General features: G+C 44.1%; 1 protein-coding gene across 4 annotated transcripts in view; it reads left to right on the top strand.

The window, feature by feature from the left end:
- LOC118100501 (receptor-type tyrosine-protein phosphatase epsilon) overlaps positions 1–27881 on the top strand; it is a 50019-nt gene continuing 22138 nt past the window's right edge. For 2 of the 4 annotated variants that reach the window (XM_035145695.2, XM_035145694.2), the window contains exons 1-2: positions 1–135; positions 24362–24658. The gene's annotated coding sequence lies outside the window, so the exon portion shown is untranslated. The remainder of the gene's footprint in view (positions 136–24361; positions 24659–27881) is intronic. The other 2 variants (XM_035145697.2, XM_035145696.2) reach the window with 1 other exon arrangement.

Here is a 27881-nt window from a genome sequence, read left to right as displayed (position 1 = left end):
CAGGCAGCAGCTGATGTGTTGGAGTAAACACTGACTCCTCCTCCTCTCCGGTGACAGGCGGCAGCGCCGGAGCATCGCCTCGCCTTCTCCAAACACCGTCCTGCGCTTTGGACTTTACCGTCGACGCCTCCCAAGGTGAGTGATCACTTTATTTCCCCGTGACGCATTTCGCCCGTTGACACTTATTTCACGAGTGGGAAAAGGTTTTTAATTCAAACCTCAGGGGGGGTTCACGCGCAGCCGGACGCCGTGCTACCTGCGCGTCACGGTCGTTCGTCTCCGGTGGGAAAACGTCCATTTCAGGTGCGCGTCCCGCTCTCACGTGGCACCGACCCACGATCTTGCGTTTGAATTTATTTTTTTTACGACAACCTGACTGGAGTCGACCCCTGTGCGTCAAATGTGGGTTAATGGAACACGCGTTTTGGAGTTTCTGTCCCCGTCTCCTCCTCTGCGCGTTATTCCTCCTCCTGCTCCTCTATCTTCTCTATCTTCTCTGTCCAGTTCATCTCCACACGATCATCGATCACGTTCTTCATATTCTGGATGCTGGTTGCTTTGTGGTTGAGCTGGTTTCAACATGTCGGTGAGCAGAACTCCCTCTGCTCCAGATGTCAGAGATGGATCTGCTCAGGCTGGTCGCAGAATTCCTCTCCAGGGTTTCTGAGTTGGGTCTTGAGTTTTGACTTGTTTTGAAATGGAGCAATCACCGGACATGACAGTAATACAACATGGGGAAGGTTGTTTCCCAGGGAAGGTCAGAGGTCAGGGTCAGCAACAGATCAGCGTCCCTGCAGCAGGTTGTCTTTACAGCTAAGTGCTGGGTTAAGGGAAATAGGAAGTGTGACTTGTGTCTAATCTGAGATGGACACGAAAAGTTAAATGAGCCAAGACACCACTGGCATTATGCTCCGCTGACCTTTCACTAAAGAACGGACTCTGACAGCGGAAAACGTATTAAACATCATTCTTAGTGCAAATAACTCTGCATGCTCTTGCTGTCACTTTCCCTTTCATTGCTTTCCTCTTATAGGACTCATATTTACAGTTTCTGGGTTTTAAAATGCTCTGCTGTCACTGTACTTTGGGCTGGAGAAAGATCAAAGTTCACTCATGTCAGTGAAACATCTCTAAACTTTGACTGAATCTCGCAGTCAACCTGACAACATAGCACATGTGTTGTAGAATGAATGAATAAGAAAAATAGGTTGTTTTTTTTACTTGGAAAGTTCAACTTGTGTCCCTCCGGGCAAAGAAAGGAACTATGGCACTCAGTAGAGTCCATATATGCCAAGGACAAACAGTTCCCTAAAAACAAGCTGCACCAAATAGCTCAGTTCCCTTAACATTTTTGTAATCAGGATCCATGAATTAGTATCTGGGAAACCTGTGAAAATATAAGAAAAACGCTCACAATGTTGAAGAAAGTGAAATACTTTCTGTTCTACAATTTCTAACAGGGATGTGAGATAAATCCGTCACTGTCCGTGTGGTGCCATCATTACAACATTTTTTTTACCAAATAAGTTGGCGTGACTTCCTTTTTTGTTTAACTAGACACTGACTCATTCCGCTCCTTTCATTGCAAAGGCCACTCTCTCAGTGTCACCTGACCTCTTTTCAGCTCACCTCAATTTGTCGGGGCAGACGAGTCAAAAACCAGTCGGCTGTCATTTTCCTGCGCCCCAAGACCGACGTTTTATTCACCAGACTTGAGCCGACAATCAGCAACAAAGTTATCAACTATAACGTCTCCATTTTCCCCTGCGTTTTCAAGCTTTATCATCACACATGTGGCTTCATTTAACCCAGTGTGAGTTATTTAGCAGCCACGTGCTACGTCCTTCCCTGTGATTCTACTTTACCTGAGTATTTGTCTTTTCGTCTATTTCAATTTTTAAGTCTGTCTGTCATTGACTTTTAATTCTGGGTTTCGATTCCACTCCACTGAACGGACCTCAGGAAGGACGATTCTTGTCAGAAGCTAACGAGGATGCACTGAAATAAACAGTCAAGAGTTTTCCAGGACGAATCACAGGAAGCAATAACATTAAACTGGTGATTGATTTGTTTTCTTTATCTCTTTTCTATTCCTGTCTGAACTCTGTTGTGTGTGTGCTCGCTGAGAAAAAGAAGTAACCCGCACTAGTGTGAACTGAATCTCCGTCATAATCAAACTGACGTCATGTACAATAACATATTTCTAATTCCAGAAATGTCTGTCTGTGTGTGGCTCACATATCTGCAGGTCACTTTTACGGTTTTAGAAATAAGGATGCAACCCGCATCACCACAGACGAAGGAAACAGCATTTAGAACAAGCACAGCACTCGTCAAAGAATTAATTGTGAACAGGTTGATTGTACTAGTGTGTAATTCTCTTTAAGAAATTGAGCAAATTGTCAACAGGTTCCATAGTTGCAGTGGCTCCTTCCAACCTACAGTGAACTGCTGTTTGACACACTGCCAAGATGTTGTCCTCCAGTTTTTTAGGACGGTTAAAACTGGCGTACAGGAATGCGTGCGAAGCGCGTGCTATGTGAGCGTGGGCGCGCTGTGCAAAATGAGCAGATGCGGTGATTAATGAAATCCACAGTGAGGTGGAGAGCGCTGAGTTAACCTCAAATTGCCAGTCACGGATTTAATCCCTGCAGTTTGCCCACACTCCGTCTATCTGCCACCTCTCTCTCTCTCTCTCTCTCTCTCTCTCTCTCTCTGGCTCTCGGAAACACCCCCGACTCTTAACTTTGAGACTCCACGCTGTGCCGCGCCGTCTCTGAGGCTGCGACCACATTAATTGCACTCTGCTTCTAGGTACGCTTTATTCCTCAAACAGGCGGAGAAGGAACTAATTGCTCTACAGTCAAAACTATCGGGGATGTGCCCGACTTGACCCTGAACTTGTCAGATATTTGCCGGCAGAGACGGGGTGTGGGCCCTCTTGAAGAGGGGCTCGTGAATTAGGCACGGAAATAGTTAGATCCTCCTTTTCATGCAAACAGCGCATGTTATTTTTCATGTTTGCCCTCGTCGAAGCTTGCAACAGCATATTTAGCTGCACTGTGTTGCAACCATAGGCTTGTTTGTGCTTGCGGCTAGTGCTACAGAATGCAAACCCTGCAGCTTGCCTTCTGATTTTGGCATCGTGCTGAAATGATTTAGTAATGATAAAAACATGCAGAGTGAGGAGATAAGAATTTAGCAGGAAACTTGATTAGAAACTCAAAGTGCGACAAAGTAACGAGCAGGGGGAGAGTGTGGTGGGGGGGGAAGTGTGCGCCGTGTTTGAAAACTGTGCCAGAGTCGCAACAGTGAGAGCAAAACCGTGGAAAGCAGAAACAGATCATGTGAACACGGGGTATTGCTTCCTGCCTGGAGGACTTTTTGCGAGAGCCGGAAGCCTCACCCGGGCTTCGCCAGAGGTGGGACCTCGGTGACACAGAGCGGGTGTGTCTCCCATCAAGGGGAGGCCCCGTAAAACACATGGCTGCTGTGAGGATTGTGTGCAGCTGTGCAAACTGCTACCTGCGGCCCTGCCTGTAATTCTCCACACACACACACACGCACACACACACACGCCCTCTCACCATCTGATCTGTGTTACACTCAGGACCAACACTGTGCTGCTGCTGCTGCTGCTGAAGGGAGACACTGCTCTGGCTTGAGATTGAAACATGTGCAAGCTGAAGCCGGGCAGATTTGTGTTTGTTTACTATGGAGCTGTGCTTAAGACTCGGCCGGACCACTGCGGCACTGAAACAGCTGGACAGAGATCAAGGTTCTCCCTCGCTCCAGATGCGTCAGAACTCATCCACCATCTGTTCAATGGAGGCATTGTGAGTTCCTCTGAGATAGCGGCGAGGCCGAGCACATGAGACACGAGAGAGAGAGAGAGAGATAATCGTTTGTGGGAGAAGTCCAAATTAAATCTGTCGTTCCTGTCACTCCTTAATAGTGCTATCATTAAAATCCCTAAAGGAACACCTGACCTGTCTGTCCTAATATTTGTTATAGCGACTGAGTAATCACACAGATCTGCAGTGATTAGTTTGAAATTTTAATCAGTTGTTTTTCTTGCTGTCACTTCATAGTAAATTGAGTATTTGGGCATTTAGACAGGAGCATTTATCATTCATTAACTCCAGAGGTTATGTTTTTTCGCACCGTCTGCTTCTTTGTCAGAGCAAATTTCTTCCAAACTTCTTGTGAGGATGGGACATGATCCGAGAAAGGACCCCAGGATTATTCTTTATCACTTTGACATTGCGAGATAGGCTGTTTGTTTTTTTTACATTTTCACAAATTTCAGAGGAAATGATCCACAGATCTTGGATGAAAATAAAAATCAGGCATAGCTGAAATATAAGTTTGAGCAATTTGTTGCATCTTGGTGGAATTGAAGGCGACAGTTGGGCCTTGGCGGAGGAATGCGCTCTATTGAATGTTAAGATGATTTATTTAGGCCAAACAATTAAGCGACCCACTTTTTTGAAGAGGTGAATGTGTCCATTACTTTGCAAGACAAGTGCAAAGCAAGAGAGAAAGTCAAGGCTGTGCTGCACACCCACGCATGTATTGACAATTATTCTGGCTGATTAGATTCCTTCTCGGGTTGAGTTCAAGTGGAGCTGCACTGGGAGTTCGCTGCAAATGTCAGTTATTTAAACGTAGAAGCGGCCAATAGTGGGATTCCCATGCTGATAATTTAATACCTCTGATAAACATTAGCATTTCTTTTTACTGTCAAGAAATATTGTAGCTAATAAACACGACTTTGTGCAACAGAAATATTTTTGTGTCATTGTAATCATCAGATTTACGCTAGGACCTTCCAGGAGTTCCCTGTCTCCAGGCTGGGAACCATGAGGCTAAGCCCTCCTGGTTTGAATCAGAGAATATATCCAAGGCAACGGCTTCCCAGTGGTAATATGGGTGTATTCCCTGCCTCCAGGCAACGCATAGTTTCTCTATTGTGTTTCTGTCAGACGCTACATGAGCACATTACAAAGTACACCACAAAGCCCTTTAGAAGACAAGTTTCTGGAAATTGAGCCGGTGACCTCGCAGTTGTTTTTACGAGTGTCCGAGGAGGAAAAGAAACCAGACACGTTATTGTCTGCGTGGTAGCAGGAGAAAAGGAGAACTTGTTTTGGAATCACAACCTCTCCATACTTGACATCTAGCGTCAGCTGCTGTTGCGTGTTGACAGCTTTGATTTTTGAACATAAAAACCTGTATGGAATTGAGCCGTCGTTTTTTTTCAGGCTGAAATATGGCAGCCCAATTTGTTGACCTGCTCGGGGACAGCAGGGGTGGAGCCCAGAAAAGCTTAACTCCCCTCGCGACGTGGCCTGATTTTAACTGAAGTGCAAGCAAACAAATCCAGCTCATGGCTTTAAAACATGTTTCAGTCCACCTTTTTTTTTTTCTTTTTGTTATTTAATCTCAATGAATGACTCTGGAAAAACAAATATTAGGTTTTGCTGCGGGAAACAAAGGGGAAGCCAGGGGCTGAGAATATGGTTAATGTGTGTTTGACAGCCAGGAAGTAAAAAGATTTCTGCTGCTGTGGATTTCTTTTGAGGGCTCGCTGTTTGATCTGAGTTTGGATCTGAGAGGAAGTTTCCTTTTTTATATGCACCTTGCAAATCACACCCACACATTCCTCGATAGCTTGATGTTTTTGATAATGTATAACGTCTCTGGAGTTTAAAGATGAAGTGTGAAACCGATGTTTCTGAACTGTGTTTTGCCTCTAAAACAGCACTGAACTACTGAAATGTTCTCACTCGCACAAAAACATGTAAAGTGGCTTTTGATTGATTCCAAAAGCAGCAGGCGGTGTCCCACGCTGCGATGGTGCTTGTAGATAGAGAAGTGATTATGTCCCCTCATTGCTGGAGCACTGTATACATGTATATGCAAGTTTTCTTAACGCAAGTACTCCCGTTATAAAGACAATTGATTGTTCTCTACACAAATGTTCATGGCTATTTATGCTCCAACGCCACCAAGTTCAATGCAGCCAGCATCTAGAAAGTAAAGAAGCCTCCACCCGGGTGTCACGTTTCCATCACTGCCGATCGGAGCCGGAGACGATAAAAGCCAGTGTCCACTGCAGAGTCATTTTACCTGAATGCAGATTGTATCTATTCCCATTGCAGGCCAGATGTTTAGCCCCCTTTATACTGGTCAAAAACCCACTAACAAGCATCTGGCTTTTTTTGTACTTCTTTCTTTTTTTATTGTGCCAGATTTACCTGCGTTTAAAAAACACGGCGTATATACCCACTAATGTTGGTGTGAAAGAGGTTTATGTAGATGTTGGTGCCGTGTGCGTGCCTGCGTGCGTGTGTGTGTGTGCGTGGTGTACTTATATCCTTCTGAGGACCATTTTAAGCAAAGACCCTACGGAGTGAGGACATTTTGACCGGTCCTCTCTTTTTCGATTGGACTGTTTGAGGGTTAAGACTTGTTTTTAGGGTTAGGTTTAGGCATTTACTTCGGATGGTTAATGTTAGGGTAAGGGCCTAGGGAATGGCTTATCTCAATGTGTGTCCTCACAACTATTGAGAGACGTGCATGTGTGTGTGTGTGTGTGAGAGGGCGAAAGAGACAATAATGTTTGACTGTCTCACTACTGAGGTTGTTGACATGGACGAGTACAGTGCTTAATGAATAATGGATGCTGACTAAAGCAGCCGCATTTCCTATTCATTCTTTCAAGGCTGCAACACTGGGACTTGTTTTGTGATGATCACGTCAGTCGTCCGATATTTATTTTTCAGTGTCTCCAGTAATATGATGCTGTTTAAAGATATTAGACAACATGCAGTAAACATTCTAAACACTATAAAGCACTGAGGGGGACAATAATTAATTCAATGTCTGGGTTGTCACTTTTCTGTGTGGAGCTGGAAAGGATGTGGTGTTGCGTTTGTGGTACAAGATCCTTTTAACTTCTTAAAAGCCTCATAGTGTTTTTTCCTCTGTGATGAACTGTGTCTAAACAAGTGTAGTAGGATGCAGCACTGAGCCGACAGTCAGGGCTCAGCTGACATGCTCTGCCTGCTGATGGCAGCCATGTAAGACTCAGGCAAGCACCACAAAGCACTAATGTATGAGATGATAATCAGAGCTGTCCCGGGTGATATAAGCCACCAAGGTTAAAGGCGGAGTGGATCATTCAGCATGTTGGAAATCAGATGAGGGGAGGAACCTTGAACATGCTTCATGCTATTGAGTTCCTGTCAATGTGGAAGGATGTAAATTCAGCTGCTGTGCGAGGGTTTTACATCACTGTGTGTGGGGAAAAAAACAAAACAGAGATGATACGGTTTAAATAAAATTCAACACTCATATCGTCTGGAGCGGCGGCTCTAGTCCGAGCTCCCTCTGGATCGCCAAACTCCTCAACCAATCCCCGAGGCCCAGCTGAACCCCCCGTCAGAGAAAAGCCCTTTTTTATTACTTGCGATCTTGTTCTTTCGGTCACTACCCAAAGCTCATGAGAGTAGATGATCGTCGGAACGTAGACCGACAGGTAGATCGAAAGTTTTGCTTTGCGGTTCAGCTCCCGCTTCACCACATAGTTGCGGTACAACGCCTGCATTACTGCTAACCCCCCACTGAGACAAGAACTAGAGATGGTAAAAGGCCAATAGAAATAAATACAGGTTGAGTACAAAGGGCTGTTGTATTATTAATATATATATATATTTTGACTTATAAATTCAACGATTATTAAATGTCCATTTTGACGTCAACTATTGGAGGAATCGAGGGGATCTTTTTGTTCAGACATATTGGCGTCTGTGTTTATGCTTGCCGATATGAAAAGGTTTGTTTTATGGAAAAAGATGACATTTTTGCTTAAATTTAACAAACAAATGTATGTAATGTATATACAAATGTATTTGGTTGTATTAAGTGTTTTCTTTTTGTTCATAGTTGATGGTTTAACTGTAAAATATCAAGCATGATTTTGATTCCAACATCTTAGGAATCATCGTCATCAGCCCCCAAAAGGCGATATGGTCGGGCTCTATCAGTGTGAGAAATCATTAATGATAAAACAAAAGTGCAGAATATAACAAGCCTGGTATTTAATAAGAAAATGAATACCACTATGTCTCTGACCTCCAGCTATGGAGATTTAATCGATAAGTGCTGTGAAACATTTCCACTTTGGAGCTCATAACTCTCTAGCCATACTTTTTTTTTTAATGTGGAAGGTTTCCATGCATATTAACACAATCCCACTGCACTGTATGTTGCTCATCATTGCAGCATGTGGTCGCACAATACGTTTCCCCACTGGGAAAGCGCCGTGTTGACAGTAACACTAGTCCAAACACTGCCAAAGCCTTTTTGTTGTGCTCAGCCAGAGACAATGCCAGATCCACAATGCGCTTACAATGATGGGACATTTGTTTATCATAATTAGAGTCTGCTATGATGCCTGCACGGATTCAGACATAAAAGGCTCTTTTTTTTAAACCGAAGCTTGATTCATAACCGGATAACAATACCTACCAGGCAGCGTTTTACCATTCATGTGTTTCTGAGAGGGTGGATGATCCCTCCTTCACGTCTTTTTCCCCTTTAGGGCAAAATTACATAATTTATTGTAAATGATGATTATTATTAATTAGCCTCATTGTTTTCTCTAACAACAGATTAGAAAAATTCCCACTCCACCCTTTTATCGACCATAGTGTCCGATCAATTATACACCATTTGACCTATAGGTTAATTTAGTCATAATTTAGCTCTACTTAAAACTTTTATGACCTGTTGATGTGAAATTCTTTAGACCATAAGTGGTATAATTCCACCGTGGTTTAAAAGTAGACTCATTCCAAAATGTAGATGTGATTTCACTCTGGTGCTGCCGTTAATATTTTCTGGGGATATAGTGCTGTCTATGATAAAATGATATAAACATGTGTTAACAGCCTTATTTGTCCTTTATCCGCCCACTCATCCTCAGAGCCTCCTTGTTTCGCTGCACCTCGCACAGAGAGACGGTTTTGTGCTGGATAACAAGGAGCAGAGATCACAGGCAGCCATCGCAAAACCCTGAGCGTTTCCTCTGCTGCTCTCAGAGAACCAAGACATGGAGGCAAAGCCGTTTAGAGATCAGTGCGATCATAATAATAATGTGTCCCGTGTCTGAGTATCACAGTTTCTCTTTGTAGGCCCAGCCCAGTCAGTGGGTGGCTCTTCACACAAACGTCTATTATGGTGAACTATGAATTGTTCAAACCCCTCTTCCTCCGCGCTTTCACTCTCTCCGCATCTGGAGCACAAAAAAGAAAACAAATATACATTATGGGATATGTATTTTTAACTCTGGGAGTGTGCGTCCCCCATGGGGCTCCTCCATGCGCCGCGTCTTTGCACAATGACTGATTTGTTATTCTGCCGGAAATTAGTGTGGTGCTTCAGAAAACAACCGCGCTGGATTGGCCTCATTGTGTATATCTGTGTTGTTCTCATTTATAAATCACAATCCCAATCAATCCTGCTCTGCGTAAACATCTAGGACATAGTCAAACAAGTGCGATGCATTGTATTCACCATCACCTGGCCGTGCTGTGCCGCTGCACCGAATCGGGCTTCCTAAAATGCGCGTGGGCAATCGTACATATGGAATTTGTCGGTAATTTTGTTGCGCATTTCCTTGTTTAACTTTGCGAGTGCAGCCTCCCTGGGCTGTATATTTAGGCCGTTTTTTTTATCAAAGCTGGTGGGCAGTGGAGTGTGACACACGACTGACCTGACAGACTGAAAGATCGTCCTCTGCTTGCTGCACAGAGGGGCTCAACAAGGAGACAGGAAAGGGTTTGATCATCAGATCTGCGTTCCCTGGAGGGGGAAAACGCCTTGCTCCGCGAACACACAGAGACACTTCCTCATTTGCAGTCTTTTATGACTGCTGGGGATGAGCCAGTTGAAGATGAGGAGGCAGATAGTGGACGCCATACGGCTGCTGGCTCTTTTAGAGGGATTTTTGTCTCCAGTCAGGGACCTGCTTTCTGGTTGCTGTGGTGTTGCATTTGATTTGAGGCGACATTTAACTCTAAATCCAACACGTGGACACAACGCTCTGAGCCTGTCCAAACAGGCTGATGATATATAAATTAAAAAAGGCTCTGCACTGCTACTAATTCATGTGCGATCACATCCAGCAGCTGCTCCACAGCAGGGGGACTACTTCGCCACTTAGTTAGCCAGGGAGATGCCTTAAGTCTCATTGCAAAAAAAACCCAACTGATTAGCGTAGACAAGTTTAATTCATCTTCACTCGGAGCAGCTCGGTGTTCCTCTGGTGTGTCTGCAGCGGAGGAGCAGTCGGTCCTTCCGCCCCGTGCACTTTCACACAGCCAGAACTCCCACGGCTCTGCTTGATTGTTTTCATTAGTCTGTCGGCGGTAGCTTGATATTACTAGCTGCCACCACGGGTGTCATTTTTCCACGAGTTCCAAAAAAGATGGGAGAGGTGAATCGGAGGGTTGGTTTTTATAGCCTCCCCACCCATGTTGTTACTGTCGTATCTGTGTGGTGTCTGATATAAGAAGCCAACGTGCTCCAGGCCAAACGTTTCACCCTGCATCCCTGCGCCTGTAATTGGTTATTGTCGAAATACGTTGTGTGTGTTGGGGGGTGGGTGTAAGCGATGGAGGATAGGAGAAGGGGGGTGGGTGGGTGTGTTTCAGTCCAAACTACCACCACAAGCACAACTGGGAGACTCGAAACACAGGGAGCTGTGGTTGCTCGCTGGTGCCAAAATACATCCCCCCACGATGAAGAGGAATTTTTAACACATCTTTCATTTGCATGTGTCCAATTAGGCTTCCTTCAGATCCTGCTGGGTGTGATGGTGACAGGGGGCGCCTGCGTCTGCCATCCTTTCTCTGGAAGCATGTAGTGTTTGTCTTGGTGGGTGTGCCAGCAGCCTTGTATTTGCGCTCTGAACTTATTTATTTAGGTAAAAGAGGGAGTGAATTCTACAGTTATGCAGAAGAGGGGAAAATCCTGCATAAGCTGCTTTTCCTGATATTTATTTGCAATATTTGCCCTGATCATATCGTACCTTGTCACACAGTTTAAATGACGGTTGATTGAAATAACAAACAATTAACAAATAATTGATTAATAGGACAAATAAGAATAGAAAAGGGGAAGCAATTGTTAGTTGCACTCCTGCAATACAAGGACGAAAATGAGGTTTAAGGGGAATAAAACACTGTTATCATCCAAAGAAGAATCCAAACCTTTTTGCTTTGTTGAGCACTTATTTTCGCTCTTTTTTTATCATGCTCCCCCCCCAGATAGACCTGGAATTCTCTGAAGTGATCCAGCGAATTATAATGTCCCACTTTTTCATGTTTTTTCTTTCCTGGTTGATATGGAGCTCAGCGTTTTACTGAAACGACCCTCATTTGAAAACTGTGCTTTAAGTATTTTGTACTTTGCTGTCACTAATTTAAACCATTGGAAAATTTCCAGCTTTTGGACTTTCCATCACCATGTGGAGTTACAGATACTTGTGTCAAGCTGCACTGAAGCTGCTCTGGTGGCTCATTGTGGCCCAACCTCTTACTAGTCAAGTTCATTTATCTATCCAGCACATGACTTGACGAGCTGACATGGTGAGATTAGTGATTTTTCAACATTTTCACTTATTTCACAGGGAATAATTCATGGATCTTGATTTTAAAAAAGCAGACATTTAGGGAGCTGATATCCATGAGTGTGTTGCACTTTGGTGCAGCTTGATTGCGCTTAAGCGGACTGCCGGGCCTTTGCGGCGGTATGCACTCGACTAAGTGACATTTGAAACACTCAAAGATGACACCTTAACTACAGATTTATTAGCAGAGCTTCAACACGTGGTCAAATCTAAAGCCTCTCATGCCCACAGTATCTCGTTACAGATGCTTTACCGTGATTGGACGATCGCTGCTCAGGGATCTGTCATCTGGAATCTGATATTGAAGGTATACATGTGTCGTCCATAGAATCACAACATTGTTTGCGCTAACCACAGGCAATGATACCGGTTATAATAGTGATACCAGTATAATAAGGGCATGGTGGATCGCCTGTAGCACTGCTGTTTGAGACGGTTTAAGCCTCGTCACTGGAGCAGCGTCTAATTATGTTCATTAGAGTCACTCATTTGAACCCCTGTAATTGTCTTTGGAGAATCACTTTGAGAGGAGATTTTTTTACATGACGAATACAACATCTGTACCGTTCAAGGTTATAGTGAAGAATGACATTGACATTTAAAACCTTACGCAAGTTATGTGAGAATCCAAGAATCCAAGGTGCCATTGCAGTGAGGGGATTTCTCATAGTGGAAAAATGTCAGGAAGGAAAAAAAGGAAAAGAAAGCTGGGGTGTATTCTCTCCGTCAGCTGATTGGCAGCTACTCTGATGTCATTTGTTTTTGTGGGGCGAGGGCAGGTCACGCCCGGGGCTGATCTGTGTACCCTCTCTCTTTTCCCTCTCTCTCTCTCTCTCTCCCGCTTAGTTTCTCCCCCCCTCCCCGTCCTCATATTTTCCTGTCTTCACTTCTTGTCTAACTCCCACTGATCCTCTTTCTCTTTCTCTCTCTCTAGACTCTTGTCTTTTCTTTAGAATTTCTTCCTTTCAAAATAAAAGTAACACATTTTTTTCTTGGCGAATGGAAAGGATGTTAACAAAACCCCTGATAATACATCGTCTCTTAATCTCATAAGAAATAAAAACAACACAAACCTGTAAAAGGAAATATTCAAAAACTGGGTCAGATAGCAGGAGACCATCATTGTCACTTAGTAAAGAACATATAAGTAAGCTTTGATGAAGTATTCCAGTTTAGCTAGACACACTGATGCTAACACAAAGAGCAGGATCTGCTTCAGTTCTTACATCTGGAACAGTTTCAATGGTCCCCGTGTAAAATCTAAGACCTTTTTTGTGGGGGGGGGTGGCGGATAAATTACGCATCAGAGACGCAACACTGCTCACAACAACCATGGATCGGCTGTCACCAGATATGTGAAGATGTCTAGACAGTTAGGCTCCACTTTTTTTATCAGTGCTAATTGTTGCCTGTAAATATACATGTCGTTAATAGTGAGTTTTTTTTACTCAACGTCACATTATGATGAAACATCTTCAAAGGTTACAGACGATAGACTTTACTGCCATTTTTACCCATTTCACAATAGCTAACTACACTAATAGGCTAGAAAGAGTCGGCGGGGTTGTAATCTGACAAATCCAGTCTGAACCTGGGGGGGATTCTGGAGGGACCTCGGGCCCCTCTTTGGGCCGCCAGCGCCACTGCTCGTCTAATCACTCCTGACCCTGTTAGAAATGAGTCCTCCTTTGTTACTGAGCGGTACTGTCAGTTCTGGGGGAACAAAAAGTGCCATTGTCTTACATCGCCGTGGCTGGGACACAAGTAATCTGTCGCCGTAGAGCCGCCTCAGGATTGCTATAATCCAGATTCAGTATTAATGACAGCCTAATCCACGCATTTCTGACCCTCTGGAGAGGTTGACATGGCATCCCCTGTTGTTGCTTGCTTGTGTAATGTCTCTGATTCTAAGAATGAAGGCGGCTGCTTACGGCTAATGTCACGAGACGATGCAATATCCTGTGCTGCGTAGCCACAGATGCCAAGATGCTGCACATGACTGATACCAGCGTAGACAATTCAGGGCTGTCATGTTGATGGATTTGTCAAATATATGCATTGATTCACTCTGAATTCAACTTCCCTGATGGCAAATGGAAACTGTTTGTTTTTCTCTTTCTCCAATGCATAATCCCTGAAAATAGTCTGGCCTGAGACCAGTGTGTGTGACACACTATAATTGCATGTCTGCACCGAGCATTTCGAAGGTCCATGGGGGTGTGCTTGCTCACCCATGCACGATATGGAGTGAGGGCAAATTACATGAATGGTGGTCCTCTACTGTGTGCACTCAGGGGGGGCTCTCTTGCTCTTTGTTTGGCACAAAGGGATGCAGAGATGGACGACAAGATGTGTGTGTGAAATCCATCACACAGCTGCTAGCTTGGCACAATGATCAGTAACCCCCCCCTCTCTCCATCAAAACCCCCTCCTACATCTTCTTATCTCCGCTGCTCAGAGCTGTACACGTGGGGCTTTTGTTTCAGCTCCATCCAGTGATCCACACCAGCAATCCCAGTGACAGGTAGCACGATTCTCTGACGACCCCCCCAATCTTTCATCCCTTGAGGTGAAGGCCAAGACTGATACGAGCTGGATGGGACTCCATGGAAGCTGAGCCAACTGAAAGTGAAAACACTGACAGTCACAGACAATGTTAAGAAGGGGATCAGGAAGTCTTGCTTGCTTTACAACGAATGATTTTGTTTGTTTTCGTGCACAGAGATCTCAATGAGCATGAAGTATTTGTTTTCTTGTGGCTGGTAAAAGCTGTAATTGCATCAAACACGGTCACATCAGAGGCAGCATGGTGGTGTGGTGGTTACCACTGGCGCCTGGGAGCAAGTCGGTTTGAATCCCGTTTCCTTTGGGGCTTTTCTATGCATAGGTTTTCTCCAGGTACTCTGGTTTCCTCCCACCATCCAAAGACATGCAGATTGGGGCGATGTTATTGGAGACTTTAAATTGTCCGTCAGTGTGAGTGGTTTGCTTTCTCCTTAAGTTGGTCGTAAAATACACTGGCAACTTGCCTAGGGTGTACCGCACCTCTCGCCAGTGTCAGCTGGGATGGGCTCCAGTTCCCCTGCCACCCTCAAAGGATAAGCGGTACAGATAAAGACATGGATGGATGGTAAATTTGTACCTTTGTGTCCTTGCTTTCTTTCTGTATGTGCATTGGTACCATCAAATAAAGAATAAAATAGATAAATGAATAAAGGCTGATAGTTAAACAGTTTCCACTGAAATGCCGATCAAATTAAAGTCAGTGAAAACCCACAATCATGTTTGATTGGGTACATTGTAGAAAAAATAAATGAGATATTCTTGCAAAATACACAAATGACTTTTTAAAAGAAGATATTCAGAATGTAATGAGAGATGAATGAAAAAATTAATCCCGGTTTAAAACAGTTTTATTCATTTCATTTGTAGACAGTTTGCCTCAAACTAAGTGCAGCACACCCATTGGAATGAAGTATGCAATTTCAACTCCTCCCTCAAACTTTCTGTTATGTCATTAATCACACAACTTCTTCTCGTTTGAATAAATTGCACAAACCACACTTGCATGTTTATTTCAAGTCTACCCCCCCACACCGCACCACACCGAGTGAGCAGATGCATCTTGTTTCCCAATCTGTACCAAGTCAGCATTTTCAAATGATCCAGAGATTACAGATGAGAAAAAAGGTGTAACTTTATCTGACTTGGTGTGAGCTAGATGTCAATTTTGGACACTTCTGTTGACAGTTAAAAGATGGATGGTTACAGAATATCACTTGAACTGAGCACTGTGATATTTACTGTGGCTCCAGACAAGATTTACAGACAAGAGTAGGAAGAGCACTGACATTTTGGATCAGTGGAGGCTAATAACAGAATCACAGTTTATATTTTCATGATAAGCTGTGATGTGGTAAATACTGGGAAATGTCATTAAATGGCAGTTCTTGATATGTTTATTACAAGAGAACGGGGCAGAGGTTGGAGTACTTCTTGATAATCTATTTAAAAGCCGGATACTACCCCAGAAATACAAGTACACATTTATTGATAAGCTATGAATAATGTGCAAGACCAGACAAATGAATCAATGCCCTGGAAATGCATCCTACCTGTCAATGCTGCCTGATCTCATTTATCTGCTTCATGGGCTACATGTATCACCACAACATCACAGTGAGGCCTTCAAAAAAAAAATACGTGACATTATCTTGAATCAGCAGTCTTGGGTTGTGTAAGAAGAAAATCAATGGTGGTCGTGGCTCGAGTGTGACGTGCCATCCATCAGTCCATTGGCTGACTGGAGCAGCTACTGTAGATGATGTGCTGAATGGCCAATTTCCTGTTACCTGTTCAAGATGGAGTGCAACAGCAGGGCCTCTTTCTCAGCTGTTGGAGTAGTGATTTCCCTCAGGCTCGCTGTAACACTGCGAGGAAATAGATTGAAACAACACACCATGGTATTTGCGTCTGTAATCGCAGCCCCTGGATAACTAGCGATCCATGAAGAAATCCCATTTTTTGACATTGTTTGAAATGTGGCGGACAGTAATGCTTTCCCTGGGAGAACCAGACTCTATTCTCCTCGGCCTCGTTCGTCTGCAGCAGGAGATGAAATTCCATCTTAACTCACATTTATAGAAATATCGAAAATTGCAGTCGGTGCATCAGCCACCAGGCCTTCAAATCGGATCCGTTTGCCCTCCAAGCTGCGGCCTTCGGTTTGTTTCACGTTACACGTCAGTTGCTCGCGAAGTATTTTTATTTACAGTATTTACAGATTATTTACATGACTGTTTCCTGGAAGGAGGGCAGGGTGTGGGGCTCCAGTTTCCCTCTGTCTGATGATGAGATTGCAGTATTTACATTATGTGAACAGCCCTGCCTGTAGATCAGCTGGGGCATGTTTTCTTCAAGGGAGTATTTGGGAGCTGCGGTCTTGAGATCACAGTTCAGTGACTGTGATAACTCTAAGATTAATTTAAAGGATTACAGCTCCAGTAGGACAGATTGGAGCTATCAATATCCAAAAGGGAATTGATGTCAAAGGAGACATGTTTTGCTCATATTCATGTTTACAGTTTTACTTTGGGTTATTACTTGAAAAGGTTTAAATGCTCTGATATTCAGATGCATCACTCTCCTCATGCTGACCATCACTGCAGCTCCTCTGTTAAGCCTCTGTCTGAAACTCTTGGTGTTAGCGCCTGTCCCTTTAAGGCCACCTACACTACACTTGTATTGACAAATCTTTAACATCTTACTGTCCAGCCTGCAACTTCACTCTTTTGATTCTCTTTGGATTCTCATCATTTTCGGTCGCAGCTGTTTTCTGCCATACAAAAAAAAAAAAACCCGCTGTGATAAACCACCTGCCCAGCCTCAACCAGCGGAGATAAAGTTATTGCTGGTGGACATAGTGGAACATTTAACAGCTGAAGAGCCACATATTTCCCTCAGGACACGGTGGAGAGCGAAATCTAAGAAGAGGGCGAATGTTGAACACACAAGCACGACATTTGTTGAATACTAATACTGCTCCGTACCTGCTCGATGTGCACCGTGTGTATGCAGCAAGTTAGCCGTGTCAAGATTAAATGTATTTGTCACTGGTTTTTGCGGCTACACCTGTAATTGCTGGTCATGCTGTTCACATGATATGATAATTTCCTATCAGCAATGTATGTAGACTAATTCATCCCTTATCAGCAGTGGATTCAAAACAAAACGTAAAGGACGGATAATGACGACATAGAATTCAGATTCTATAACACACATGATACATTCTTAATTCATTCAATTAGAAACAATGTTTTGTGGCATTTATTATAAAGATTTTTTTAAGGTTAGTTTTTATAGGAAATAAGGCTGATATGCACAAAAGAAGTCATCCTGTAGATGCATCAAGAGCATGAATCTAAAAATAAAAATGGATGATCCAACACAAGACTTTTAATTGTGAGGCCACACTTGTTAGAATGAAATGAGTATTTATTTCTCTTTGACACAGCCACTGGTGTGTGTCAGCTGGGCTCTGCTATTTCTCAATGTTTATTACAGAACGAGCAATTTTAGAAAGAGCTAATACTTGGATTACGAGTGCGAGACACACCCACAATAAATATTCTAGGTCATAGCTCGCACATATGCAGTTTTCGGTGAGCCATTTCCTTTTCTAATCTGGCTTAATGTCCCACACAACTGAGCCAACGCTGAGCAAACCGCAGCATGTGCGTTAGTCCAGGCAGTCTTCACATGCGACAGTGAGACGGTGCCTCCGGAGCAGCTGAATTTATGGCTCCCGCTCTCCGGTATCCTTTTGTCTATTATTTTTTATGTGTTGGGGGCTAGAGTGGCCCCTGCGCTCTATATCTCTTTCTAGTTCTCACAGTCCAGCTAATTTTATTCCCCTCATGTTTGGCTGTAAGCCGCAGCTCACACACAGGATATGATGCAAACTGTTTCTCTTCCTGCTTTTGGACAGCGAGTCTTTCTGAGTCAGCTGCGAACAGTCTTCCTGACCAGTAGCCAGAAGGTGTTAGGTTTATGCCTAGAAGAGAGACAGCGGGGTAGAAGTTTTGAGTGCGCCCTCTTGAAGTGTGACATTTTTTGGGGGGTTGATGTTTGTTAATCAGCCAAGAGCCAGCCTGACCTTTTCTGTAGCAGTGATCCGGAGCAGATAAATCCACCCATGTCTGTGAAAATGCACCGTGACACACCACAGCTCAATTTGGGTTTTGATTCCTCACTCTGGCTTCCACTTTTTTGGAAAGAAAGAATCGGAGGCGTTCACGGCTCTCTCTTTGTTAAGTGTGAAACTTCTCCATTCCCAGACAAGGTTGCGCAGACAGACAAGACAAGTAGCCTTGGGCTGTAGCCAGATATACACACACATTGCTTGAGAAATCCACTGGGCTTTTTCTTTTTTTTCCCTTTTGTGTGGGTGTACATGTTTCTTACGTGGCCATTAATGTCAGTCTCTGAGTGTGGGTTTGTGTCTTTGTGTATGTATTAGAGAAGAGTTTGTACCTGCCAACGCGAGGAGGCGATTGTTTGTTTCTCAACACTTGTCCTGGAATGCCACTATTTCACCATCATGAATATTTACCAGGTGGGGTTCATGGAGTTTAAGTGTTGCAGGGGAATCCTCGGCTCGGGACTTGTTTAATCCTAACCCCATTCTGTCTGAACTGGGAGAATAAGCTCTGGGGGAGGATGTGAGAGGAGGAAGGGAAGAGAGCAAGCACCACAGAGGGGATGCGTATGGGATTTTGGGATTGAAGGCTGAATAACGTCTGTTTTTACATGCTGCTGTCATGAGGAACCGGGGATTTTTTAAGGCCCCTGGCCAGCTGTAAATCATGGGGCTGAGACTTAGAAGCGGTTTGACGAGCTATCCAGACTGATCATCTTCGCTATTATTGTTCAGCTGAAGTAGTATACAGGCTAGAGCGACTTCATGTTCCATAGGACGATGGAAAACAGGAGGGGACTCCCACATGCTGCCACCACATTATTGATTAAAGGAGACATATGATGCTTTTTCAGTTTTTCCTTTTCCTATAGTGTTCTATATACTTTTTGTGTATGTAAAAGGTCTGCAAAGTTAAAAAGGGATCTTTTCTCCTTCACTTTGCTCCTGTATCTCCTGGAACACCTCGTCAGTCCGGCCGATACATCCGCAGCATTGTGATGTCACGTGACATCGTGATTCCAAACATTTGCGTAATGCACAGATAGCGGCTTGTCTGGGCCACCTGTTTACAAACCCAGGTAAAGTGAGAGCGGAGGCCGACATTTCCCACACACACAATCGCAACAGAGTGGGGCAGTGGGCCAATCAGAGCAGACTGGGCTACATGAGAAGGGGAAGTCTTAAAGAGACAGGAGCTGAAAGAGGATGAGATGAGGAAATGCAGCAATGGACAGTTTGAGGAAAGTGATGCGTTTCCTGAACATTAGAGCATGTAAACCTTTTTTAAGTAAAGACCCAAATTAAAATACTGATCCTGAATGAGTACGTCTCCTTTAAACCACATTTCTCCCTCGTCTACATCAGACTATAAACATCTTTAAACTCTACACAGGCTGCAACACAAAAGGGGTAAAATTACAAGAAAATATAAGACAACTAAGTAACAAAAAAAACAATCAAAATGTGTGTACTGCATACGGTGCATTGATACATTGCTAGTTCATCATCTTAGTTTAGCATGTTAGTGTCCAAACATGTTAAATTAGCAGTAGTCTAACCATCCTGAAGATTTTCACCTGGTCTGAGCAGCGATTTTTCATCATTGTTGGATTTAGGACATTTCTTTCATTGCAGAGGCTTATTCCATCACTCTATTAGTTATTGATCCGACAGAGCCACAGGTGAGTCTTAAATCAGTCTTCTCATTTAGCTGCAAACTAAATAAACAGCGCTATTGATGTACTCTGTCACAGTCACAGTCTGTCTATAAATGATCCAGTCCTGCCTGGGACCTTTAGGAAATTTCCTGATATTTGATTATCACAGCGATTGCCAAGTTTAGAAGAGTTGCTTTGTGATGTTATCACATTCACGTCCTGCTTGCCTTGGCTAAGGGCCAGTCACTCACTCAGTCGTGGATACCAAGATACACCGGTGTGTTTGGAAGTGAGGCGTACAGGCGAGGGGAGTCTCAGATAAACAAAATCACACTCCTTGTTGCCGGCTGTCCTCTCGCTCTGGAACATTAAGCTCACAATGTGAGGCTCCTCAGGGACGCGGCTCTTTTCACATCTGATCATAAAATCATAAAGTACACCTGCATGCGTTTGTGTCCTAGCATTTCTCTCCATTCTCATTTGAGCAGCTGCCGTTTTTATAGAGGGGCTGGTTTCTGTCAATTTCAGGTTTGCCTGTAAGCACCATAGACCACAGCATAGACTGTATATGAAAATGGACAGTGTGTGTCTCCACTTCCTCCCACTGCTAAATTAAACCAAAATATACCCCGGAGATGAGCGATGCCATCATGCGCATATGAAGCCAGAGTTCCGCTAAAACACACACTTGACCAATCAAGAGTCAGTCTCAGCTGTCAATCATGATGCTTCACCCTGTTTTTAAAGCATCAAATAACTAAATTAAACCAAACTTACTGAAAAAAACTGTGATATCTAAAATGACAGAAACCATGTATTGACCATGTACTTAGACTTTTTAGGTCCATGTCCCAAACACTGACAAGGAGAAGGCCGGATTTATGACCTCTGCTGTGGCTGGCCACCAGGGGGCGATGATTACTTATACGGATTTAAACATTCATGTGAACAGACAAAACTGTTTTAGAACTGAAACGTATGAATATGGATGTAGCTAATCAAGCTCAGTCACACTGAGCCTTTCCTCTTTCCTCACTTTTACATGTGACACGGACTGCCGCCGCTGCTGCGCTGCTCTAATTAAAGCCTGTTTGTAAAAAATGTAGCATCGCCTCATTACTGTGTGTTCTATTGTTTTCCATCACGCAGCATTTAGAAAATAGTCATGCTCTCACATTTCCTCTGAGTCTGTATCTCTCAGCAGCTTGTGAATACAGAAGAATATTGAATTGAACCCACCCCCTTTATCACATATTCTACAGAACAGCATTTTTATCGGAGCATGGCAACGTGAAGTGAGCCAGTTTTGACATGTTTGAACAACTTTATTTTTCCTTAACCTTGAATCATTAATAGTAATTTTAGATGATCAGTCTTATCTCGTAACCCCCCTGGAGAGATCCAGAAAACTTTATGGAGGCATTTGTGTTGTTGGAAGTGACACACACTCAGCGAGGACATCTGCAGGTCAGCGAGGACATCTGTATACACAGTGTTGTCCAGATGTCAGGGCTTGATAGCAACTCAGTGGCTGAAGAATCATCTCTCTCTCTGACTGTGTGTGTGTTTGTCTGTGTGTGTGTCTGTGTGTGTGTGTACGGTTGCAATTGCCCTCAAAGCTTATCTCTTAAAATGGATTTGTGTCGCTGCACTTGGAGATCTCAGTATGATGCTGTAATCTGATTGACCACAACCCTGGAAAGGTGGACGAGTCAAAGAGCCGTGTGTGTGTGTGTGTGTGTGTGTGTGTGTGTGTGTGTGTGTGTGTGTGTGTGTGTGTGTGTGTGTGTGTGTGTGTGTGTGTGTGTGTGTGTGTGTGTGTGTGTGTGTGTGTGTGTGTGTGTGTGTGTGTGTGTGTGTGTGTGTGTGCATATATATGATTGAGGTACTCATCTGTCTTTGAGCTGGTATTTGTCACCTTGGTACTATGTATTTCCAGCTGAGCTTTGGGGCTTGTCAGGGAAATAACAGCTGTGTGGCAGTTTTGGAGCAAGCATGTTCTGTTTGTTTTTGGGACTATTTCACCTGCAAAAGTCCACATGTTGTACGAGGACAGTTCATCAGACCTTGGGTTGAGGCACTGAGAGGCTGCACAGATGCAACATAACTTCTATGAAGTTGCAACATAGACACAATCGCACAGATGTAGCATCTGGCCTGCCAGCGCACAGAGATCAGACGCTTTGCCAGAGATGATTTGGCATGTGTGTGTGTGCGCGTGTGTGCGAGTGTGTGTGGGGTATATCGCTGTTAGGTTTGACTGTAGCTGTCACCGACTTAATGAATCTTATCAATATTAGGAATTCCCCCTTCTTGTGTGTTCTTAATGACAAGCACATATAGATCTACCAGTATGCCTGAGTTTTCTTTCCTGTGGTGTGTTATATCATTTTGTGTGTGTTTGTGTTGGGTCTAAAGAGACAGAGGCTAAAAACCAAGATTTTCAGACAGAGGCCTAAAAGAGGAGCTGCAGCAATGGACAGTACAAGGAGTTGTGTGTTTTCTCTTAAAATTATGAATCTCAACAAGTATCTGCTTGTTCGACAAGTAAAAGCCTGTAAAAAATGTTTTTACCTCCCACATGCATCTTTTCAAACCTTTTCAAAGTCTGCAGTTCGCTGGCTGGGTGGAGCTGTCACCATAGCAGCAGTTGGCTGCACGGCCCGGTCCAGTGCTGTGAGGGGGCACGTGTGGGTGACCCTGTGAAGATGGACAGCAGCTCGTTCCTCACAGAACTAGATTATACACACACAGATTGGATTCCGCATTTATCAGCTTTGATGTGTCCCTGTGCTTTCTTCTGATGTTCTCGAGCGGGATGCTCTGCCTGCGATTGCATTACAGGGAGGTTCTTCTATTATTCAATAGTTTGCTTGATCTGATTCCACACTGTCAGACCTTCTATTATTTATGAAGTGGAGATGATACTGTATGTGAGCTCCCTCGCAGTGCTTTCCAGGAAATTAGATCTGAAACTGTTTGCAGGTTAAACAACATTATCTTTTTTTTTTAATATATATATAGTCTCCATCTTCATTCCACTTTATCCTGCTTTCTGAGCACGGACTCTGACTCTCATGCCGTTATTTTGAGTGTCACGGAAATCCTCAAGCATGACGCCTCATTTTCTGGGATGTCACAGAGCAAACGCTGACTGCCTGTTTTCACTGAGCGCCAGTGGGAGAGGGACGGGGAGGGCTCCATGGAGGATGTGTCCGTTCATTCATCGCAGCCCAGGGAAAGAGAAATAAGGAGGGTTAGGCCCCCCTCCCCACCTTTCCCTCTGCTCGGCTAGACGAGTGTCGCCATAGCAACCGGTCGGCATGCTTCCTGCTGCTGTCAGGCGAAAAAACCTTGCACCTCTAAAAATGTCAATGTAGTAAGAGCAGAGAGGAGACGACTTGTGAGACTTGTAAATTTCTGGGTTTGGACACGGTGTCAGATCGACTTGCTTGTGAGAGTTTTCACCCAGAATCCTTTAGTCAAAGGTAGAAACTGTACGTACGAGGTTTTCCATATGAGGTTTCCAGACTCTTTGGCTGCTCAGCCTTCCCAGGTAGATAAATTGTGCTCCTTCTCACCCCCCTCACTCCTCCCCCCTATACCCGCCTTTCAGGCCTCCCCTGGGTAATAGCAGGGATTATATATTAGATGGCACCAACCTGCAATCTCTACTACAGCTTAAGCACAGCAGCCAGTATTTGCATGCACCAGTATTTCCTCATGTAAACAGACCTACATTTTGCAGGTTTATAATGTGAATCTGCAGTGAATCTGAGCGGATGTAGATATATCTTTTCTTTAGAAATCAGGGGAAACTAAATTTTTTAGTTTGTAAATGAGGTTATCCTGGATGCAAAGTGACTTATACTCTGATTTAGAAGCTGCTGGATGTGGAAGACTAATTTGCATTGCAGGCGCTCTATAAAATGCTACCCCACCCCTCCAAAAAAATATACCCACTGAACTGCTCAACTAATTTAAAAGTCTTTTTCTTCACCATGGTTACATTTTGCGACCATCTGCATAACACCCTTGGGCACCTTCTCAGACTTTGTGCCATCTCCACCATCCCGACACTGAAGGAGACTTTCTGAATTTCCCTCAAAGCTAAACAGCCTCATCATATATGAAGAGTACACACAGTATATGCTGCTTCACTTGCCTTTCTTCTTCCGTACCGTTTTTAAGACAGGAACTATATCACACCTTACCCTTCCTCTCGCTTCCCCTCCCTGTCCGTCTCTTCTCCTTTGCCGTGTTATTAATCATCTAACATGCCGTCTGTCTTTCTCACTCTTGTTAAAGCTAAAGGTGGTGAGCAGCGTCCCTTGAGACTCGCAGCGCCGCTCTGCGAAACGTCAGGCAGACTGCTGAGCCGCTGGAAGCGAAGGCCCATAATTCACCGCCGCCCGGATCCCAGGAATCGTCTCTCCTCCCTGGGCTCAGAGGCAGACCTCGTCCTCCTCCCCACCACCTCCGCCCTCTGTCCAAACCTCTCACCGAAGACGATGGCGATGATGTGACCGCTGGACTCGGTCAGCACCATGTGACCGGCTGTTATGGATCTGAGAATCAGCACACATTGAATCAACGCTCATCCAGGTAATCCAGCACACTGCGGCCTGCATACATAACACAGCAGGAATCTATTCACTGTGTTCAGCTAGTCTCATGGGCTCTTCAGGTGGAGACAACTTTTGTTGACTTCTTTGCACATTGATGAACCTTTTTATCTCTAGTTCCCGGCACATTTTCTGCAGGAATTCACTTCCTCAATCTGTTGAGTTGTTGCCCCAGTTTGTTGTCTCTGTCACCCGGTGGAGAGGACTGAGAAACAGGAAGTGTAACTATGGTGTAAAACGGTAACAGTTAACAGTAAGAACCGAAAACTGCACAACCAAGTGCAGAGTAGTGAAAACAGCATTAATTTGACTGTGCATGCTGCAGCTTATTTAAACCAGAGGTAATGTTTGGAATATAAAATGGTTTGTGTGTGGGTGTGATTTGGAGTCAGTGCTGTAGTTTGTGCTGATATTTGGATCCTGAGAGACCTTGTGTTGATTAGTTGGTTTAATTATATTGCCGTGCCCTATAAAAAGAAAGCATTTGCATTTTCTCTCTCTAGCCTCAACTAAAGACTTAAGTGCAGTCGCCATTCCCCTGATACTTTTGTTAACATTACAGAGGTTTTTACTCCAAAAATTATGTTGTGACATTTGAATTGAACAAAATAATTAAGACTGCAGACTAGCTTCCTACTGCGTTCTCACATGAGCTCACTCGGACACGATCTGAGTTTTAACCTAGCGGCTGACTGGAGAAACTCAGGACAAAGCCCGGAGCCTCTCACTAAGACATTTGCTTTCTCACATACAGCCCCTCAGGAGAATGTCAGGAGATTCTTCAGATATCAGTGCGTGACTGAAAGCAGCTTATTAACCAAAGCAGACAAGTGGAAGTAAATCCAAACTCAAATCAATGAGTGAGCATAATTTTCCTGTTATTACAACCCATGCTCAGTGGCTAGTGGCAATTTCAAGTCATGTTTAGTGGTTTAACAGCTGCAAAAGCCCCTCAACACCCTGTTTTTGACTTCCTCCATTTAACAACCACCTTCATTGTTGTGCAATTCAAATATTTGAGCCCCCACCAAGCTGTTTAATGACTTGCGGAGGTGTGCGATCACGATAAAGCGAGGACAAAGGAAGCGTACAGTAGACGGAGGAGCCGCTTGCGAGAGTGTTTGTGTTTAAAAATGTGTGCGACTGAAATCGCTGCCTGTCTTTGCCGCGTCTGTGTCTGCGTGTGGAGCGTATCTTATCCAGGGTTTTGTCAGGAGTGTGTTGCGAGTCTTGCTCCCACTTCCCCTCCGGAGCAGAGCGGCACAGGAAGGCTGCTTGGCTGGCCGCACAGGAAAGGAAACGGTCTCTATCTAAGAGCAGATGGAGGACAGCATGTGCTTACACTGCAGAAACACACACGCATACATACACAGAGGCATGCAGTCACACAGCCTTACACACCCAAGGAAATATGTGCAAGTACAGTAGCTTTTATTAGGAGTGTGACCCAGATTGCACATCACAAAAGTCAGCTCTGGAGAATGAGAAGTTTTCACAGAGTTCTAGTGAGAGGAGAAGTCTCAAGGACACTTTCATGTTTCAAATGAACTTTTCAAGTATTTTCACAACAGCAAGGATGTTTATTTTTCTTGCTTGGAAGTTGGTTTGCCCTCTTGACTTTTCAGAAAACGTCTTTTTCACCCTCATTGTATTTATACTTTACATATTGCTGCAGTCCTTGTAGTTCCTCAACCGTCAGATTTCTATTTACCAATGAAAACCCGACCTGGGTCTTAAAGTATTTGCACACAAGCTCTTGTTTTCACTTGCATGGAAGTGGTGGCAGGAACCTGATTATGTAAGGTATGACTTACAAACACTGGAAACCCCGATCCAGTGACCCCAATCTGCCACTTCCTTGTTGGGAAACAGGCAAATATTATGAAATTAGCTCCACTGTTAAGTTCACTGTTTCAGCTCATAAGCTGCTTTCAGACATGCACTCAAGTCTGGACATTTTCCTTTTAAAGGTCCAGTGAGTAAGATGTAGGTGAAAGGGATCTATTGGCAGAAACTGAATATAAAATAATCCTAGTGATGTTCTCACTAGTGTGTTTCATCTAAATTGTATGAATCTGCGTTTTCTTTAACCTAGAATGGCCCCTTTATATTTACATCAGGAGCAGGTCCTCTCTACGGAGGCCGCCATGTTTGTACAGTAATATCTCAGGCTGGAAATTAGGTGCTGTACACCTAGAAGACGTAGACGAAGGTGTAAACAAGGGCCGACGCTGGTGTCGATGTGCTGCAAACAAAAATACATGATTTCCCCCTGCCTCCTGCATGCTCTACCCACAAGTCACTGCTCGCCTGAATGTTTCCTGTTGTCTAAAACACGTCTTATCCGCACAATCTCCTGCTGCGGTCTTCATATATGAAACTCTCGAAAATGTCTTAATCCTATATTTCTATTTTCCGGAGTTTATGTCTGAAGGCGGTTATAGATAAAGACGTGAGCAGATAAAGACGTAAGCAGAGCAGATATCTTGCCCCTCGAGTTACCTCTCTGACTCGTAGATCAGATTCACTTCTGCTGAAATTTAGTGACACCCAATATGTCATCACCTTCTCCTCCTCCTGGCTGGTGTGTATGTCCAGGATTTCTCATGCCCTTTCATGCCTCTGCCTCTGTCAGGAGCTATTAGCGATGGGACGGGTCCCCCCCAGCATGGAGGCCTTTCTTGGCTGCAGTGTTTGTGTCTGTGTGTGTGTGAAGACTGGATGTTGTACTTCCTTTTTCCAAGAGGGCAGCGAGTTCTCTGAGACTTTAGTAATTTGCTCTCCGTATGGTCTGTGTGTGTGTGTGTGCTTTCTCATTCTTGCAATAAGCCTGCTTATGAGGAAGCACAATGGGGCTCACCATGGTGCCCAGGACCTCGCTGCATGACTCGTATTCCTATAGAATTCATGCAAAGAGCAAACAACAACGTCACACGAGCTTAATCAACAAAGTACTGCTCATAATGTGCTCTGCAGGGCCTGAGAAAGGATTGTAAAAAAATTGTGAGGGGCAACAGAGTTCCTGATTTCGCTTCCAGTTTGAAAAAAGCTGTTGTTTTTGATTTTCTACTTGCTTGTCAGACCTGGTGTTACCGGCGGTATTATAAGGGAGCATAAAGAAGCCGTTATTCTGGAAAAGGAAGCGTGATAAGGAAGTGCCCTGTTTTTTTTTGCTGTGGCAACTGTAGCCGTGCGGCAAATAT

This window comes from Hippoglossus stenolepis, chromosome 21, assembly GCF_022539355.2.
Source record: "Hippoglossus stenolepis isolate QCI-W04-F060 chromosome 21, HSTE1.2, whole genome shotgun sequence".
NCBI lineage: Eukaryota > Metazoa > Chordata > Actinopteri > Pleuronectiformes > Pleuronectidae > Hippoglossus > Hippoglossus stenolepis.
Note: the sequence above shows the minus strand (reverse complement) of the source record. Positions and strands in the feature narration are given on the sequence as shown.